General features: G+C 37.6%; 1 long non-coding RNA gene across 1 annotated transcript; it reads left to right on the forward strand.

The window, feature by feature from the left end:
- Window positions 1-2571: 2571 nt before the first annotated feature.
- Window positions 2572-19254, forward strand: LOC116659619. Its single transcript, XR_004315004.1, has 4 exons — window positions 2572-2638; window positions 9294-9402; window positions 18322-18397; window positions 19181-19254. It is a non-coding gene; the product is annotated as an uncharacterized LOC116659619 (long non-coding RNA).
- Window positions 19255-19514: the final 260 nt, after the last annotated feature.

The raw sequence follows: 19514 nt of genomic DNA on the forward strand, positions 1-19514 counted from the left end.
TAGACCTGATGAGGGAACTGCCTAGGGTCCCACGAAAGGCATACGCTGTTGGAGCTAGCCACTCTGCCAGACTGCCAGTCAGATAAAACCCTTCCATTCAGAGCAGAAAGTGAAGCACATTAAGATTAAACAGTACTTTCACATCCGTTTCAAATGTTAATCCTTACAACGATCCTTTGCTTTGAGTGGGGAAGCATTTTATCCCCGTCTTATAAATGAGGAATTTAAGGTTCATGGGATCAAAATGACTTGCAGAAGATAATGTGCTCAGTCATCCGAAGATATAAAAATTAAATCCAAATGTGTGTGTTGCCTTCTTTTTCTTTTTTTTTCCCCCAAAAAGTCAGTCACAAATCATGCATAGGAAAATATTGTATGTAAGCTTCTAATAAAACCAGTAAGTCCAAATTGCATACTGCCAAACTATCCAAACAATCTTCCACAAATAATGAATTTTGTTTGAGGAAATTAAAACATGGTTTATTGGAAAGGGCATTCAGCTGAGCGTTAACGCCTGAACTCCAGGCATGGATTCTCTCCCAAATTCCACTACCTCTAAACTGTTGCTGCTTCTGCTACTGCTGCCATTGTAAATGTTGGCCATGGCTTACAGAGCTGCTCCCGTGGACCAGGTACTCAGGTCCACCCTTCACATACACTGTATTATACTCCTTTCCAATGCACCATGAATTGAGTGTCATCGTCTCCATTTTCTAGATAAAAAATGGAATCCTAGAGAAGTTAACTGCTCAAAACCAAAGAATAGAGCTAGTCATTAAAAAGCCTATGCTTTGAAATCATAGCCATGAATTTTTCATACCAGCTCAGCCACTTGCCAGCTTTGTGAACTTGGAAAAGTTACTTAACCTTCCTGGTCTCAGTTTTAAATGACAGAATCTGGACCAGATCATACCTAAGGTGCCATGTAACTCTGAGGGGCTCTGTTTTTTGCATTGTTTTCAATTTCAGTGGGCCCTCTGTTCTACTGGGCTCCCATGGGACCTCTGGTAATTTGATATCAACTCACGGCATCACAGGATGCTTAGAAATTAATTTCAATGCCATCAAATTCCATGCTCCATGAATGGAATGCCTTCTCTTACAGTCACTTATAATGATTCTAAGAGCACACTGGAATTAATCTAACTGTCCAGGAGTATATGGTGTTATGGGGCAACGGGGGTAAGGCTTCCTGGGTGAGGGCTGCAGAGGTGGAGCGTTTTTAATTCTCACATATCTGCTCACTGTCTCTTAAGTTCCATCTGCCATGTGCATCCATTCTTATACGTCTGTGAGTCCAACTTTTTGTTCCTTTTTTTTTATTGGCTTTAAAATTCATTTTCTCTTAAATGACCTGTAGGAAGTTCTGAAAGGAGGCCAAGAAGTGAAAGCAAAGACAAAAAAGATTCATTTGATATCAATGATCACTGTATGAGTTATTTTCTTTCTGCTTCTGATAAGACTCATAAAATTGTTTAGAAATTGCAAGGCTTGGACAGTCATTCAGCTTCTGATTATTAACATGCAGGTCCTTGAGTCTGGTGAATTTTGCGGAAATGGATTTTGAGCCATTGTAATCTCTCATAATGAGAAGGAATTACCTGCCTATTTTAGAAATAATCTAAAAAGTAGGAACATCTTTCAAAAATATATTGCATTGCAAAATTCTAAAGTGATCTCCAAAACAAATTCTTGGTTGACTGAAGAGAATTTGGAAATTCATGTCAAAGTTAGATTTGAATCTCAGCTCTAACACTCATTGATGTGTAGACCATTGATAAATTACTCAATCTCTCTGAGCCTATTCAGTGACATCAGAATAATAATATTTACATTAAGAGGTTTTCATGAGGATTAAAGGGGATACCATTTATAAAATGCCTTATACCGAATATGACAAAATAAGGGCCCTAATAATTGTTGATTTCCTTCATTAAAGAGACAAGTAGATTCTAATTTCTGATGCCTTCTTTCCTAGTGAATGAGAACTGGAAGGGTAATATTTATGTTGGAGAGAATGATACTCTTGGGTGACCTTGAGGAAAAATGGAGTTTGCTTCCCTTCCATTTAGAATTGCCGTGCAGGAATTACTGGACAGATCCATTTGAAATAAGAACTTTCATACCTGAGCCACTGCCCAGAAATTATGGCACCACTTCTGCAAAGTTTTGGAAACACTTTGAACTTACTTTCTAAAGTTGTTTTGCATTCTGTACTGCTGGACCGCTCTGCACATCCATGACTTGGCTGGAGTCGACGCCGGCTGTGCCAGCATACTTTCAAACTGATCAAGGCATAGAGCCTTGAAAATTTCATGAGATTCTGTTTTTGTGAGATTTCCAGATTTATACCAAGCTTCACAGATCCCAAAGGAATGCGTAATTCAGGGAAGAAAAAATAAAGAAAGTCTACCAACCCTGAGATACAACAGTTGATGTGCCTAATTCAGACTGAATTAAGGGCTAGTTGGAAGTGTGACTTCTTATGTCACCTTTAGTGGAGAAAATCTCTTTATTTTTTTTACAGGATTGCCTTTCAAATTTAACAGTACTAGAAAGTCCCTAGAAACTGGAACAGAATAACATCTGGCAGCACTAATAAAGATTTAGAATCAAGTCCTGGACTGAATCAAACTAGGTATGTGTTCTCCTGTATCAATCATAAGTTTACTTGCTTTCATGTCTTTTTAATGGGGTACTAATCATACATAAACTCATTAATTTTTAGAAATTATCAGGAATCTGTTAAATGAGACACTATTATTTTCCTTGATTGTCTATTGTTTTAATGCAGTTGTTTACAACATATTCAACCACTCATAATAATATAGTTTACCTTCAGCAGTTACTTCTGGAAAAATCTTGCCTATTCAACAACATTGATTATATAACAGCTAATCCATTTCTTCCTTTTTAATCAGACATGCAAGTATCAATCAGAGTTTCTACACAACATGAGGCATTGAACATGGCACATTGATCATATCCAATTCCAGGCAAAAAGGAAAGAAATACGGTGATTTACTTAACCTAGAGCAACAATATTATAGAAAAAATGTTCAATTTCTGCCAGATTTCTAAAAACATTGAAAGCAAAAAGTCCACTTGACTCCCTGCTGATCTACAATGAGGGTTTCCAGCCTGAGACCCATTATTTCATCCATTCATTCATCCCTTCAAAAACTCAAAAAACAATTTTTTATGTATTGTGTACGAGGTGCCAGATAGAGAAACAATGTATTCTTCTTTATTTGATGTCTTTGTCAACATAGATTCAGATAGAATTATTAAAGAATGAATCTTAACAGAAATACTCAAAGAAATGGGTTCAATTGTTGTGAAAGTGTTCTTTGAGTCAGTATATATATATATATATATATATATATATATATATATATATATGTATATATAGATATACATGTGCTGCCAACTTGGGCAATGATTTTTCAAAGTCTTCTATCCTTATTCTATGTGGATAAAACTTTTATTTTTTCAAAATGACATTTGAAACGATCTGAAAATGGACACGGTCACTGTGGGTCAGGGGAGTCTCACGTGAAACAAACAGGCACATAACGATATGGTATGAGACACCGCTTCTGCTGCACTTACATCTGCTGTGATCACATTGTCAATTTTTATGATCAGTATGCTGCCCTATAAAATTCTTCTCATTAGATTAAATGACAAAGGGGGATACAAAATGGACAATACAGCTAGAAGGTGAAGTACAAAGCAGTTGTTTTCCAGTGGATGGTATGAAGATGCTGACCCTCTTCCATTGGCACTGATTAGTTTTTGTATCCCACCCTAAGGATCTGGGATGTAAGATTTTAGCTTCTATAATTAATAGAATGATCTTAGGAGAAGAAGGCCAAGATTTGGAGGTAAGATACCTAAATTTGGGCTCCAGCTTCATCAATTACTAGCTTCATGACTTTGGCCAAAGACATTTTATCTTTAAGTCTCAGAGCCCTTATCTATCAAATGGAGGAAATATTCCTTCTATCACAGACTCAGAGCATCATAAATGCTATCATGTGAATATTGACTAAGTCAAGAGTTAATTTCTTTTCAAGCCTGTGAGGAAGGGCAGAATGAGTGGAAAAATAACAGAAATCTTATTAATCAGGATGAATAACAGCATGGTGTTAACACAGGAAATCATGAAAGCTCCTGGAGTTTAACACAATGTAATTGCCAGCACACACAACCCAAAGCACCCTATAGGTTAAGAGGAAGGGAGTTTTTTTTTCCCCATGATCCTTGGAGCCACAGAGTTCTGTGATGGACTGTCTGCATTTGGCTAGCCAGAGAGTGAAAAGAAAGAACCAGTCAAAAATCTTATGGGGAGTGTGGGGCAAGACCGGTTGGTGGCATATAACCACTTTGACTGCTTTCTACTGTCTAGAGCTAATCCTGCAGATTCCCTAGGATACAAGTCCTCTTTCAAAGGCAGGCTTTAACTCTCCCCATCATATGATGAGAAAAAAAATAGTGAATACATAACCTCAAATGATATACACATGTCTCCTGAAAGGATGAAACTTACTAATGGCATTCAGAAACATGTCTGAGGACAAAAGAGTTATGTAGAGTTTAATGTCTAAATCATGGATCACGGAAGTTATTCTCATGCTGTGATCCCTGGATGCCTAGATGCTAATTATGGTAGCAACAAGCATCTTCTAGTTATTACCTAAGGAAAGCATGTGCTTACTAATTAAAAAGAAAAAAACAAACAAAAAGCACAAGATAGCTAAATATCAAGCATCTAATTAAACAAAGCAATTTAATAGTCATTTGAAAATTACTGTTTTTATTGCATGCTCAGTTATTGTTGTCTTTGATTCATGCAAAATTAGAGGGTTACTTATATTTTTCTTTATACACATTTGATTTGGTTGACAAAAATCTTTCAAATACAGAATCGCTCAAGGAAATTACTAAAAAAAACCCAAAAAACTTGTAAGGGGTAGTAAATGATCAGCCTATATATAATCATTAGGTTGAAATATGTACTGTAGGAAATCAAATTTGAATTAAGCAAGAGTTCTTTTGTGGATGACCCTTCACCATTTACTTTAGCCATGATTCTCAAAGGTTGATTGAAATTGTTGAGTGAATCTTCAGTATTGACCAAATCAATCAAAGAATCAACAGACACAGGCATGTCCTTAATCACCATGACCTAAACACTGACCCTTTCTCCAAAGCCAGACAAGTAAATGAACTCAACTGGGAGGTTCTGAAAATGAGGCTCTGCAATTCCTTACCAATCTCGTTATTCAGACATGATAAATTCCAAGTTTTCATTTTATATAAGAGGAAACAGGAGTCCATACAAGAAAAGTGACTTCCTGGTTAAAAGAAAAAAAAAAATGATTTCTAATCTTCTAACCCAAGCTCTTTCCATGCTGCATGAAACATGTGTAAGCCTTAGGAATCCATTCATCACTCATTGCCCGACGTGATGTCTTAAATCCAGACCTAGATAAGACATGATTCTTATCATCCTTTCAGAACTATCTATAGATAAGAAAAGAAAAATAACTCAAGCAATGAAATAAGAAGTCAAAGGAAGAGGGCTCAAGGAGAGTTATTTTTTATCACAATACAGATTTATTTTTTTTTCCTTAAAAAAAGTCTTCTTTAGTCAAGTTGGCCCAATATGCCCTTGTTCTTTTTTCATGCTAGCATGCCTTTTACTTTGGAAATGAAGTGGGTCAAGCACTCCCTCTAAAGCAGAAGTTGAAAGGCAGTGGGTCTGTGACCAGAAGATACACATTCCATTTACTTTAATTTTTTGCCCACATTCAAATTAGTTGCCAAAATTTTAAAACTAGGAGATTTCACAGGAAAAAAAAATAATCTGGATTTCTGGCTTCTTTTGAGAAATGGGATGATCTAACAACTCTGGGTCAACATTTCTGGGACCAGGTGGCAGGGACAAGGTCTATATGGGATGTGCCCTTTCCCATTCATCTGAGACTCCCCCACTCCTTAATTATTCACCTAACTCTGGAGTCCAGGATCACCGAGCACTTTCCTCCATCTGGTCCAATCTGTTAATGTGTCATTTTCTTGGTCTCTGGAGGCTTACGAGTTGGTGACTTCTGTCTAAGCATCAAGACATATCTGAGGATTGAAAACTTGTTTTATTTTCCATCTCTGTGGCTTCATGTAAGTAAATTTAACTCCCAGTGACTTCATCTGTTTCATAATGTTGTCTCTCCAATTGCAAAACAACATGCGAAGAACTTTGCACGTATCCTGAGTCATAGGAGATGCTCTGTAAGTAAACCTACTCTCTTTCCAAAATGTCCTTATTGCCATCAGTAAATATTCTGAGAGAATTTATTCAGTTGCTGCAGTTTTCAAAGTGCTTAGCAGCACTTTAGCAATGATTCTGTTCTAATTGACAGCATTCACCAGATTTATATAAGTTCAAAAAGTATTTTAATAACAATAGCCAACATTTATTTATCCAGTGCATGTAGTGTACCAGAAGCTTTTTTAAACACAGAAAACTTTTTTAAAATGTTAAGTGATACACTTGTTTTTGTCATCAGAAAAAAATACATAGAACATCTATTATTTCCCTGACATTCTTGCATTGAATAAAACATGGAGGGGGTGAGTTTAGTCAATTTAAATTTCACTTGAAACAGTCTCATAAATTAAAGTATGGCAGGTCTGCACTTGGATATAATAAAAGTAGGATGATGTTCATCTAATAGATAATCATTTAAAAATAGCAGTTTAGGAGGTTGATACCTGACTAGTCTACCATCATATTTAGAGCTTAAATTCTCAACCTCAACAGGTGCTAACACAAAAAAAAAGTGTTGTGTATCCAATACTTACATGCTAACAGCCAAGCTGTCAATGTTTCAGCTTCTCCGTTGTAAGCGTGCTTCGCTCATGGACTTTCTTTGGTCAGTGCTTCTTTATATTGATGATATTACCTGCACAACACACCTGTTTCTGCTGGGAGACACGTGGCTTAAAAAAGACAAACTGGGTTCCTATGACATTTTGTTAAACAATGAATAATGCAAAACAAAATCCTTTATGGCTCATGAAGTCTTGCTAATAAGGCAGATGTCCTCTGTCCAGTTCCTTGGGGCTTAAAATGCAAATATCAGTGTGCTTGGTAATCACTGGACCCTAGTTTCAGTAATTGTTTCTATCTTCATTATCCTCTATTATTCCCCATAGGAAATCCATTCTTAGCTAAGAAATCTGATGCACATAATGCAACTGATATCAAAGGTTTAGGTCTTGCCATCAATAAATTAAATCTCCCTTTAGCAGTAATGATTCTTCAGATGGGGCAACAGATAATAAGACCATGGCAATAGAACATTCAGTAGGTGATTCTTACACGTTGAAACTTAACATCATGGCTAATTGGTCATTGCTACCTATTCTTTTAGGCATATTGGTTATGCTTCTTCATAAATATCTCAATTCTAGCTCATTCGCTTCAAGAGGAAGTCTTTATTGGCAGTATGACACATCATTAAACTATACAGTAGGGAACCATCTTTCAACTTAGTACTAAAGAACATATTGTGCCAAATGGTCTAATAAAAAAGAAGTCCCCAGGTTCCCACTCAGTAGCACTAAATACGAAAAAACAAGTTGTGACTGTGAAAATATCAACTTTCTTGTCTTTTGCTCATCTTAATCCCAAGCACTTATCTTTTCCATTTTGCTTTTGTTTTCCCTTAATTTTCCAATAGTCTCTTAAATTATGTCCCAGTAAAGCTATGACTTTCTCTTCATTATATTATTATTAATGATAATATATAGCTTGTTTGCATAATGAAAAAGCTAGCAGGAAAGAGTAACCGGAGGTAGAAATTGAGAGATTAGACTCTGGCAATGTGTAAGTTTGCTGCCATCTATAGGCTGGTAGTAAGTTCCTGGCCAAAAGGAACCTCGACAACCAGGCTCACCCACACTGTTACTACAAGAAGCAGGTGTTTCCTGACAATTAAGAATCCTAGGAATTTTAGGAGAATGTCTGGTGAACATCACTTTGTTTAATTTCTCCCTACATAATAGTTGAGATTTTTACTTGGTATAAAGACGCATGAGTCAAAAGGGAACGAATTATAAGTCAAAACTACAAGTTTAAAATATATTAGGATACATAATTCTTTGAAATGTATGTTTTCTGTTATTTGACTATCAGTTCATTTTTTAAAGCAAGAATGAAAATTAAATATTAAGGTAGATTTATGTCAGGTCACTTGAGATAAATTTCGAAGTCCTGTATAATACAACCTTTGATCTTTTATATAAAATTATCTTCTTTATCTTTCCTTACATGCCATCTTTTACCCTAAAATCTGAGTCATGCTTAGTATTTACAACCGCTAATTAAGAGAAGAATATTCAAAACACTCCTTTGAAATACGTGCATGTATTTATTCACAGATTTTTCTCCTTGCCATAAATACCCACGGCTCCGTAAATCCAGATTTTGACAAGAGCTCTGATCTATACAGGTTTTTTGCAAAAGATTTTTCCTTCATCAGTTTTCTGGATTTAAGAGCCAGTATGGGACCCTGCGCAGAGCACCCCAGGGGTGATGTCTGGAGGAAAGAAAGCCAACTTGGTCATGGCCCAGATAGGATTTCTTCAAATATGCAAAATGCAACAGATTTGGACAAGCTCATGCTACAGGCTCTTGCTGAGGGGACCAGCAGCAGTTGTCACCACAGGTGGCTTCCGAAGACATCCCAGAGGAAAAACACAAATCAGTTGCTAATCGTTCCATCTCACTCCTGCTGTTAACACATGTTGTCTGAAAGTTTCTCCCAGCACTGTCATACTGCCTTGGATTAGAAATGCATGCATTCAAGGCTTATCTCCTTTAGCTAGACTGTCAACCATGACTTGAGAATAGTGGCTTTGCGCCTCTCACAGTCAGACTTAAAATGTTTTGAGCTTACTAAAAACAATAAATGGCTTTTAAATAATTGAAAAGACAGAAATTGAAAACTCCCACTGTGAATTACAACCTAGAACACCTACATTTACTCGTGTTAAAAACTAGACATGGACCCTCCCCACCCATCTCCCACCTCCCGTGCAGAAGTAGAAAGTGTGTCAGTCCTTGCCAGTTAAGAGGCTACTTCTGCTTAATCCCCCTTATTCTTCATCTATCTGCATCTTCTTTAAGGTTCCCTCACCCCCAAGCATTTAGAACTTGCCTCACACTTACGGAATGCTATTAACAATGATGATTAATAGTAATTGAGAGTTTATTATATTCCTAGGACTGTGACTAGTTCTAAAAACACCAGAGTGAACACCTCGGAGCCTGCTTCGCTCCACCCAATTCAGGCGACCTGCATTTCACCGTCTGAGCACTGCTGAATCCCACAGGTAAGTTGTGACTGACTCTCGTGCCGCATTCTATCCTGTGTGAGTGATTCTGTCATAGAAAGGTCACTGCCTCAGAAGACAGAGGACCTGGCGCTCCTGCTGGTTCTTGCACTTACTGAACGTGGAATGAGTCAGTCACTTAATTCCTTCGAACCTCAGTTTCCTTATATGTATAAAGGGGCTAATGGTTTTTAAAATGTTCTTTAAAATGTGTTATGTATGTGAAAGCAATGTGTACACTATGAATTCCTATAAAAACACGTAGAGATAATAGCTATTATTGCTCCCAGACTAATGCTGGAAATGAGTGGAACGATGCAGGGCTACTCACCTTCTGGAGCTGGCTGAGCACCCCATTCCCAAGTCTTCTCTGACTGCTTTAGCCTAAGTCAGTATTCCTGGCTCTGGAACTTACCTACAGTCTGCCTTTAACATTTCCTGATTTGCTTCACATACACCCGTTTTCTCTGACTTGCTCATTGAGAGTCAGAACATACTTCTACCATGTCATGTCCACATACACCATGATTCATGGGGAACTCAGTGCAAAATAGGGGTACATATATGTACACCCATACAAGGAATCTTCTTTCTGCATCAAATCCCTCTCCTTCTTCTTAAACCTTGGTAGCTAAAGTGTATGTGTATGTGTTTGTGTGTGTGTGTGTGTGTGTGTGTGTGTGTTTCAGTGTAGAGGTCAATGCTCATGGAGCCATTTTTTAACCAATGCAGGAGGCAAAAGCAGATAAGTATTCCTCCTTTCATTCCTAAGGGAATATTCTGAACCGTATCTCCCAAGCTTCTTAGAATGTCCACGCAGCACTGGGTCCCAGTAGCCCATGGGCATAGCCTGATATGTGGATAACACCTTCTTTTTCGCCTTTGCTCCTTCTGTATTTGACTTTCGCTGTCCCGTATTTCTGTTCCCTGGGAATATTTTATATTCCAAAATAAACTATTGAAATATTAGCTTCAGTTTCAGGCTCAGTTTTCAGGGAATCCCAGTTAAGAGATCATCTCTGAAACTTCAGCAAGAATTCATCATCTGAGTGGTTAGACCTTAGTGAACCTTCTTTCTCTCCATTATATGCCCTTGAATTCTAACGCTGAGTCTCTGTCATATTAATGGGTAAATATATGGTCATCATAAAAATTAAGACCAGGTTAAAAATCATATAAACAAGTTAGGCACTCTCTTCAGGCTTAGACTGTACTAAACTATACAAACATGATCCTAAAAATTCAGTTGGGGAAATAAATCAGACAACAGCCCTTCTAAGTATCATTCAAATTTCAGCACTCATTCCACGGAAATAGAATAAAATAATGGCATATATCTCATCCTATTGCAGGAACACTGTGCTTTGCCGGTAGCCTTTACAGGAATCTGAACAGTGATCTGTTAATTTTTTTTTTAAAGTTCAGTAATACTTGGAAATATCCAAGTGTTTATTCACTTCCATCCTTACCACTTCCTCCCCCAGAAAAGTAAAGAAATAAAGACAGCCTGTGCCTATCACGGGATGTCTTCCATGAGGACTGTGACAGAATGAATCAGAGCTCCGAGTTCAGGCACCCTATTCAGGTACCCCATCAGTGCAGCTCCCCGAAAGGAGATTTCCCCATGTTTACTGCAGCCTAAAACCTGTTCCCCAGCAACTGGTGGCTTCCTCGATATGACTTGTGATAATAATAGTAATAATGATGATGACCAGTAATTGCCATGTGCCAGCAACTTATATTTTACATAATTAGAAAAATGTCAATCTGAAGAGGCTACATATTATATGATTCCAACCATACAACATTCTGGAAAAGGCAAAACTGTGAAGACAGTATAAAGATCGAGCTTGCCAGGGGTTGGTGGGAGGTGATTGATAAGTGGAGCACAGAGGATTTGTAGGGCAGTGAAAATAACTCTGGCTGATACTATATTTAGGGACGCACGTCATTATACATTTGTCTAAATGCATAGAAAGTACAACCTCGAAATTGAACTCTCACATAAACTACGTACTTTGGATGATAACAATGCGTCACTGTAGGTTCATCATTTGTAATAAATGTCCCACTCTGGTGGAGACTGTTGATAAGGGAGAAGGCTATGCATCGTGCAGGGGTAGAAAGTATGTGGCAAGTCTCTGTCATTCCCTTTCAATTTTGCTATGAATTTAAGACTGCCTTAAAAAAATAAATTCTTTGTATAAAAAAGAAAATAAACATCTAAGTCAGCCATCTTTCACTCCCAACCCCTCCACCACCACTGTGACCAAAGAAAGAATAGGCCCTGCTCCCCAGAAATCATGAGCAGCCCAAGGTCATGACCCCCAAGGTCATCATGATGGTAAGTGGCGAGTCAAAACTTGAACCCAGGCATTTTTATTTTTTACTGATAGGACCAAATTAGACCATACAGCAGACATCCTGTAACTAAGGATAAAAAGATTCCTTTCCTCCTTAATACTCCTTTGATTCCAATCCCTAGACCCTTGAGAAGGGAACAGAACGGGAACAAGCCTAAAGGCACCTCACACTCAGCCAGTCAGTGTCCCAAGCAATCAGGTACCACTTCCCTTCTAACCCACCTTAAGGTTTTCAGGTCCCGGAAATCAAGAACTGATGAAGCCCTGCTTGTTACTAAATGATTGGTGGGAACTGGGGGAGGAGAGGCATTTTGATTTCCTTTTAATTGTTCTTCTTTCCCTTGCATCATGGTGACACACTTTCTGCCAGAAGACTTTCTTGTCACCTCTGGAGTGGAGGGACTTGATCTGACTTGTTACTGGGTCAGGAGGCCTCCGTGGGTCCCACCCAGCGCAGGCTCAGCTGGGAGCTTACCTGTCTTCTCAGCCTTGCCTGTGGGCCTCTCTGGGTTACCATAGCAACAGCACGCAGGCAATGGCCTCCTCAAGTAGTTATCAGTTAGAATGGAGACAGGGTTGAGCTTGAGTGACAGTGGGCGGTCATCCCACCCATATTTAGACATGGGTGTAAGTAACTCAGTAGCCAAAAGACAAATCACTCTATACCCTGCCCCCACCCTTTGTTCAGACCACAAGGGAAAATCTCATGTTTTATTCCAGTTGTTTTCCAACTTTAAATAAAACACATAAGACTCACCATTGATGTTAATTTAAAATAAAGTTTCCCAAATCATATCCTGAGTGATTTGTAATCATTGCATCTAGAATGGAGAGCTAGGAGTCTGCATATTAAAACGTGATTCTGATACAGATGATCCGAAAAACGACCTATGGGAAACACTGATTTATAGAAGAGTTCCCTGGAGACCCCAATCCTTAAGATATTTGTTTTGGGCTGAACTCTTTCCCCCAAAATTCACATTTTAAATCCCTAACCCCTAGGACCTCAGAATATGACTGAATTCAGAAGTAAGGCTTCTGAAGGGTGATTAAGTTAAATGAGGCCCTTAGGACAGGCCCTAACCCAATCGGACTGGTGTCCTTTTAAGGAAATGAGATTAGGACACACAAAGAAACACCTCGGTGCATTCACACAGAGTGAAGGTCACGTGAGGACACTGCCAGAAGGCGGCCATCTGCAAGCCAAGGAAGAAACCAAACCTGGTGACAGCTTTAGACTTCTGGCCTCCAGAACTGTGAGAAAATAAATTTCTGTTGGTGAAGCCACCCAGTCTGTGATGTCTTGCTGTGGCAGCCCCGGCAAGCTAATACAATATCATACATGCAAAGCAAGCTCTGAAAACAGCAAATATGGCAAAATATTTATTACCAGAGGCTAGAACAGCAGTCAGAAATTATGCTTCGTACTTGTTACAGGGGCCCATACAGGGCTATCGATGCAGAAGTTTAAGGATGATCTTAAAAAAGCCTGGGAACACACACACACACACACACACACACACACAAAGACAGGATACTAGAGAAATTATGTTTACTGATAAATTAGATGGCAAATGCCATTTGTGGGAGCTAAAAAGAGATAAAGGTCTGTGAACCCTCCGGAATATTCAAGGGAGGACACTGACCCTAGTGGGCCGCAGGTAAGATTCCAGATGTTGGTGGATGGGGCTGCCCTATTGGTATAACAATCTTTGGAAGTGATGGGTTGACCAACCAATCATGGCCAAGTTTGTAGAAATTCTCCAGTATCACAGCACATAATTCTTTTCTCAGCCATTTTCTGATCTTTTTCAATATTTTAATCAATGACTCAGGTAGAACCTAAATCAGGTGAGTTGATCAATAGGACAGATACCAGTTACAAAGCAATCATGATACAGAAAGACTAGAAAATGGACTGAATTTCATAAAATGAACACAAATTCTTACTTTGGGGACCAAGAAATTTTATTGGAAATCTGCTCACTTTCTAAGTTATTTCTCTTTGTAAGGAATTTTAGCCAGTAATGTTTTTGTTCCCTTAACAATGATTACTGTATGATAAGTAAAATTTGTGGGGCTTGCTTTAGTACCAAAACTGAAATAATTGGATCTAACACTGCATGAGGCTTAGAAGCCCACAACCTAAAAGTGGCAGAGGAGCAATAGTCATCCATTGGTTTTGGTCACCCGCCATGTGCAATAACACCTGTTTCTTTTAATAGATAAATGCATTCTATCATGGCTAATATTTCCTAGCATATTTAATGAATTCTTGGACCAATCAACTAGTGAGACATCAAACGATAGGTAGGGTTACAATACCTGGTGTTAAAAAAGTTGCATCAAAATTCCCATGGCTTGACTCAATAGAGGTTTATTTCCCTCTTATGTAATATACTGATGCAGGTGTTCTTGGTCAGTGGGGCTGTTCTTCAGGTGATGCTTTGAGGATGCAAGTTCTTTCCATTCTGTGCCTTCTTCTCAGTCCACTGGGGCCTCAATGTTCTTTGCATTTCCCCAGAGGAAGGACAAGCCATACAGAAGAAGTATATGTAGCTCATAAATACACTGGCATGGAAACGAAACACATCACCCTCTCTCATACTCCACAGATAGGAATTAAACACTTGGTCCCACCTCAATGCAAGGCAGGCTGGGAAGCATTCTGAGAATGCGACCACTTTCCAGCCAAAATTGTGGAAACAGGAGCACAAATTTTGATGTACAACTGTCTTTGTCAAAATCTCAAGTTAATCCTTCAGCCAGGATGGTGAATTTTTATTTCAGTGTTACACATCCCATAAGAATAAAAAACAACCAAGAAGAAAATATGAAAAATGCAAATTGTAATCATTTTAGGACTGGAAAGCTATTTTCATCGTGGGCAAAGAATTTGAATTTACATAGAGGGTCTTGTCCTTTTTGATGGCAGGCAATTTTTTTCCTTCCAAAAATGATTTCTCTTGAATAATAAATAGAGACTAAGGGTTAATGGTTGTTTAAGAGCAGAGTACCTGGAAAAATTTGTTGCCATGACAATGTAACTCATGTTATTAATAACTTTTATTCATTTCCTCTTATTCCAAATAGATGAAATTTAAGAAAAGCTTAAAATAACCTCTAAAATTCCAGAAAAATTGGAGACTTTCATTAGGATCATAAATAGTCACATTTCTACCACTTGTAAATGATTAGAAATAAAGGAAATAAAAATTCCTTGTAGTCAACTTAAGATACACACTGACTTTAGTTTAGACAAAATACTCTGTTTTTAACCTTGAACAATGTTCTCATGTATGTATATGAAATAGCCGTTCATGTTTAAGTTTCTTTGTATATATCAAATATATTAAATGTGCATATTTTATGTGTCATTTTTAGTAAGGAGGGGTAAAGTAAAACAAAATAGCAACAATGATAGTGTTCAGAACACTGAAAATAGGTACAATTTACCCAGAATATTGGGAGAAGTGCTATTAATTTCAGGTCAGTTAGCTTAATAAAATATTCCTATCTATATGCAGTTCCTATGTATTAATTGCATTATTCCCATCCTAATTTGTGACTCTAGAATGCAAAAGGGATTGCAATTCTTACCACTTACTGCAAAAGGAAAAGAAAAAACAGAAAGAAATTAGATTTTTTCAATAGCATATTAATGCTCCCAGACCATGAAATTTCATTTTGCTGCCTACCATCTCCCTCCATATTTGATCTCCAGCTTCCTTTTCCACAGGATATTAAAATCTGTGCTTTTTTTTTTCTTAATTCAAAGGAATAGGAAGAAAGGACCACACTCCTTACCATTGTCTTTCTCATTTCCAATTTTGCTTCCTTTACTGTGTGGAGCTGTGAGAGGAAATTTATGTAATAGAATGGCAACCTGTAGGCTTTGGGAAACACTAGCCCTTCATACTGTTAATAGGTGGTATAGGAAGAATGTCTTCCTTCAAATGTTTGGGATTTAGTAGCAAAGCAAAACCAAATAGTTTTGTGTTTCTCTTTGTCTTCTTAATCTCAAGATTTCCTATAGCTTGCAATTAGCAATATGTCTTCTGCCTCCAAGAGAGAATATGCAATTACAAATATATCTTCTCACCATTAAAGAAATGGGATATATAAGGGTTTCCCAAAGTTACTTATAATGGAACCCTTCTTTCCAGGCATCTTAAAAGGTTAACACTCAGTTGAATGTTCTCTGGGAATTTCCAAGTCAAACTTTCACACAGACTCTCAGGGGCCCATTAAGTCTTTTCTCTGTTATTGCCCAATTTGAGCCCTGTTTCAAAAATTACACTGTTCTCTACCCCACTCCCTTCTATCTATGGCTCCGGTATTTGTTTCAGTGACTTATTTCATAAAAACCAAATAAAACACGCTTTGCTCCATACAGAAAGTAATCTTTGCTAGGGTAGGAGAGCAGGAAACATGATTCACTCAGCTTTTGGTTTCAATATGGCTCCTTTGCTTCAATAACTATACATTTGAAAGGCAAGACATTATTCTTCCAATAGCAGTTGTACAGTAGGAAGACTAATACCTTTCTGATAGATAGCCCAGCACCAGGGAGAGAAGGCACATTACATAACAAATGGAAAATGGTTCCTTCAGAAACCTTTTATTTTAACAGTTAATTTTTTTTTAAGATCACTTTAGACTTCCAGGAATTTTCAAAATAGAATAGAGAACCCCGTATCAACTACACTCCGTATCTCTTACATTAGCATCTAACATAACCACAGAACGTTTATCAAAACTAAGAAATTAACTTGGGACAATACCGTTCATTAAAGTACAGAACTCATTCAGATTATACCAGTTTTTCCTTATGTCTTCTTTTTGTTCTAGGATCTAATTCATGATTCAACGTTATATTGAGTCGGTCCCTGTAATCTGTGACAGGTCTCAGGTCTTTCTTTGTCTTTTATGACCTTGAGACTTTTGAAGAGTATTGATCAGTTATTTTGTGGAATGTTCCTCAATTTGGGTTTGTCTGATGTTTTCTCATAATTTGATTGAGGTCATGCATTATTGAAGAGGATACCACAGAGGTGACATGCCCTTTTCAGTGCAATACAACAAGGAGTTAAAATGCTGGTATGTAGTAGCAATGATCTTAACCTTGATTACTTGGTTAAGATGGTGTGTACTGTGATTCCTCACTGTAAACTTGTTCATTTTCATTTGTAATTACTAAATATTTTGGAGAAGATACTTTTATATTATGCAAATATTTCTGTTACTGTTTAAACTTTGCCTACTCATTTCAGCATCCATTGGTGGGTCTTGTCTTTGGAAATCATTACTGTGGAATTCTAATGGTGATTTTCTAATGTCTTCAATCTTTTCATAGTTATTCATTGAAATTTTTCAGTAAGGAAGAGCTGTTCTTTTCCTTCATTTATTTATTCAGTTACAAATTTATATCAGTATGAATTTGTAGATATTTAATTCTTTGGGTATAATCCAATACTATAGTTATTTATTGCATTGCTCAAGTTATTCCAAGCAGAAGCTTTTAATAAGCTCTAATTAAAAGAAATTATGTCATCCTTTATAGAGTGTTTTAGAGCTTTGTAATGGATCAAGTTCAATGAAGTGGGTGGTACGGATGTAAAAGATTTGTTCTGGAAACCCTCCCTCTACCTTGGTTGAATTGAGTGCATACTACAGAGATGCTTATGTGCGTGTTGGCATTGTGTTGTGTTCTCTCCTGCCCCTGTTGATCTTTGGGGACAGATGAACTGACCCCCTGGCAAAAGCCATTCTCAACAGTTGATGCTGCATATGCACTTGGCATAGACCTGGGCCGTTGAACTCTGGTCATCAAGTAGATTGAAGAAAGAGCCTCTTTTCTCGGTGCCACTGTTGTCCCTTCTGCAATTGCACGCTCTATCCGGCAAATTAAATGGATGTGCTTGTAAGGACAGATAGCCCTTACTTGTTCATTGCAGATGCCTTCTCCTACTCATCAAAGAGAGATACTTCTCCCTGGGCGTTGAGTAGTTGCATAGGCCAAAACACGCATTTCCATTCAATGCTCTATCTGGGAGTCATTGATGCAATCACACAGTTAGCTAATCTCAGCCTTTGAGAAGGGATGGTTTTGAGTATTGTTTTAAATCTAGGGAGCAAAATCAGTTTCCTTTCTTCTTTTTCATCCTTTTTATTATATGTAAGTTTCATATAATTGTTCATCTCTTTAAATAGAAGAAATACAAAAGGGCAGCTTCTCAGAAACTCTGCATAACTTTATCAAAAGAGCAGTTAGACCAGCAGTGCCTGGCCCTGCTGGAGCAGGGACAACCACATATGCAGGGCTCTGCTCTTGGCACTTTACGTGTATAATTGATATAGTTTCCTAACAACTCATGATACATAGGCTATTATTATACCCATTTGACAGATGAGAAAACAGAGACCAAAAGTTAAGCAAATTGTCCTTGGTCAGATATCCATGAGTGATGGGCATAGCTTTGAGTTCAAGACCTTGGACAAATTCCTTTTCTGAACCTACATGATTTATGAAATGAGTATAATGTCTGTTTTTCAGGGTTCTTCCAAGGATTGAATAACGTCTGTGAAGGGGTTAATCCAGGAACCACCATGTTGCTGCTACCCAATAAATGGTATATCTCTCAGATTTTGCACTCTAACCACTGACATATTTCCTAATTAATAACATATGACATATGTTTTATTTTCTTGTGTTTCTTTGGCTTCTCCCTCATTCCACCCCATAACAGGTTTGATATTTATTAAACTTATTGACATTTATTTATTTATGAAACTTAGTGATAACATTATATTAAGAAGGAAAAGGGGAAAGAGGGAAAGAAGAAGAAAAACTCATTTTTATGCAACCCTTGCCAAATGTCTGTTCTGAGTGAAAACTTATATACATATTCAATGTATATATATTCATTTTATCTTTATGAAATCCCTAAGAGTTAGATACTATTATTATTGTCAATTTACAGAAAAGGTAACTGAGACCCATAAAAGCAAGTAATCTATGAACTTGTCACACACTAATTAGTAAGTAGCAGAAAAAAGTCTGGTTCTAAAGCCAGTGCTACAACCTCAAAAAGGACACCAAATGAATTATGTGGCCATCTTAGGCCAAACTTTGTATAATCAGTAAAAGCTCTCTCTATGACCATTATGGGTAATCGATTATGAATGTCTTAGTCAATGACACTCTTTTTGTCAATTCAGAGTCAGTTGGTTTCCTCACCCCTTCCTTCATTTAGCATTTACTGAGATTTTACACTGTGTCAGAGTCTGTGCTAAGTGCTAGGGAAGGGGATGACTTGGGAGAGAATACAGAAATAAGTAAGACAAGATCTTGACCTTCAAGGGGAAGGACTAACAGTCTTTTAAAAATTGTTCCAACCACTGCTCCTGAACAGATCCTTTGAGATATTTATTGAGACTCCTGGAAGGAAGCAACTTACCATCAAGTAGATAAGGCTTCATGAAAGAGGTAAGATGTCATCTGAGTCTTAAAAGCTGAACAGAGAAGAATTCTGTCCTGGGTTGCAGGCAAAAGCAACAACTCACTCATGGTGTATTAAGGGAAATGTAGGAAATTGGAAGTGGTTTGAACTTAAAAGTACTTGGTGCAGGAAGGTGGGGAAGTGGGAAGGCAGAACACAGGGAAATCAAGTTAGAGAAACAGACAGGCTTCAGCAGATCTTGAAGAGCCACATACCTGAATTTGGATATTATATATATATATATTTT

Source organism: Camelus ferus, chromosome 24 (genome assembly GCF_009834535.1).
Source record: "Camelus ferus isolate YT-003-E chromosome 24, BCGSAC_Cfer_1.0, whole genome shotgun sequence".
NCBI lineage: Eukaryota > Metazoa > Chordata > Mammalia > Artiodactyla > Camelidae > Camelus > Camelus ferus.